A 1630-nucleotide genomic window follows, 5' to 3' on the forward strand; every position below is an offset into this window, starting at 1 on the left:
TCTCAGGGCATCTGGAAGAAAAAAGATGAGTCCAAACATTACTATTAGGAAGTTTTTACGTGACGTCATCGCTGCCATGTTGGTAGACGAAAACAAAAAGATCTTTCATCAGCTTCTTTTGTTCGTCCACCAGAAGTCGCACATTTCTCTTTTGTTACTGGTGTATCTAAAGGTTGTTTGAAAAAGTCCCATTGATCTACGCCATGACAACGTTTTGACGTCCTTATTCAAAAAAATTCAACAAAAAGTCACAGTTACCCTGTAGTTGGACTTCTGCTTGTTCGCCATACTGATTCAGAGCCTCTAAAGCTGAAAAAACGATGAATAGATAATTTTTTTTCGTCATTTTTATCTTTTATTTTATTATTATTATTTTATCCACCTTTGTAAGAATGACGCTCCAAAGTGGTTTTAGAAATGTAAATCATGTTTAGAACGATTTTTTAAAAATCTTAATTGGATTTTAGCGGTGTAGCAAGAGGGATGTTTTTCGTTCTCGAATAGAAACTATTAAATCATTGTCTTCATCACCTTCATTGTCACTGTTGTCGTCGTTATCGGCGTCTTCGTCATTATCATCGTCATTACCGTTATCGTTATTATCGTTATCGTCATTGACGTTATCGTCATCGTTGTCAATGCCATCGTCGTCCTCACCTCGTCATCTTAGTCATTATCATCGTCGTTGTCATTATCGTCATCGTTGTAATCGCTATCACTGTCGTCGCCGCTAATTTCCCTTTCGTAAACAAGCGATGCCATTTTTGACGGTCGATGCCATTCTTAGTAACCGAGCCTTTTTATTCGGTTAGCCTTCAATAAATTGTTTGGATTAGCTTCACTTAAATACTTTAAAATTGCCAACTTGCAGTCGTTGTTTCGGTTTTGTAGAAGTTAAGTGCATTCACTGATAAGACATTGAACAGAGTTCAATCAACTTTTTCTATTATATTTTCTATTTTTTTTCAAAGCTTTTTTCTCAATTTTTTTAATTTTTAAGTGACAAAAGCTGCTAATCTAGTCCTATATTTTTTTCCCTCTTTTTCAAACGACAAAATGATATCGCTTGTTTACGAAAGGGAAAATTGCGTCGTCGCCGTCTTCGTTCTCGTTCTCGTTCTCGTCACCTTCGTTAGCATCATCGTTATTGTCATTATCGTCATCGAGTTCATTGCCGTCGTCTTCTTCGTCGTCCTCGTCATCTTCGTCATTGTCATCGTCATCGTTGTCATCGTCGTCGCCGTCCTCGTTCTCGTCATCTTCGTTTGCATCATCGTTATTGTCATTATCATCATCGTGTTCATTGCCGTCGTATTCGTCCTCGTCCTCGTCCTCGTCCTCCTCCTCGTCATCTTCGTCATTATCATCGTCATCGCCGTCTTCGTTCTCGTCATCTCGTTCATTATCATCTTTATTGTCATTATCGTTATCGTTTTTCTTTGAATGTGACAATGTGCCAGAAAGGTTACGTTCTGTTGATTAGAACGGCAGTCATTTGGGCCACGAAGTAATGAAAGGAATGAATACCGCTATATCCGAGATAATATTCTGCTCAGTTTTTTTTCAGTTTTAAAAGAGTTTTCATATGACAAAGCAATTTCTGATTTCGTTCTTGGAATAACCCGTGCTC

At 38.0% G+C, this 1630-nt stretch overlaps 1 protein-coding gene across 1 annotated transcript in view; it reads right to left on the reverse strand.

Moving 5' to 3' along the window:
* LOC137973061 (tetratricopeptide repeat protein 28-like) overlaps positions 1–1630 on the reverse strand; it is a 20591-nt gene continuing 18961 nt past the window's right edge. The window contains exons 7-8 of the transcript XR_011117162.1: positions 259–309; positions 1–11 (exon numbers count right to left, since the gene is read on the reverse strand). The gene's annotated coding sequence lies outside the window, so the exon portion shown is untranslated. The remainder of the gene's footprint in view (positions 12–258; positions 310–1630) is intronic.

Source organism: Montipora foliosa, chromosome 10 (assembly GCF_036669935.1).
Source record: "Montipora foliosa isolate CH-2021 chromosome 10, ASM3666993v2, whole genome shotgun sequence".
Lineage (NCBI taxonomy): Eukaryota > Metazoa > Cnidaria > Anthozoa > Scleractinia > Acroporidae > Montipora > Montipora foliosa.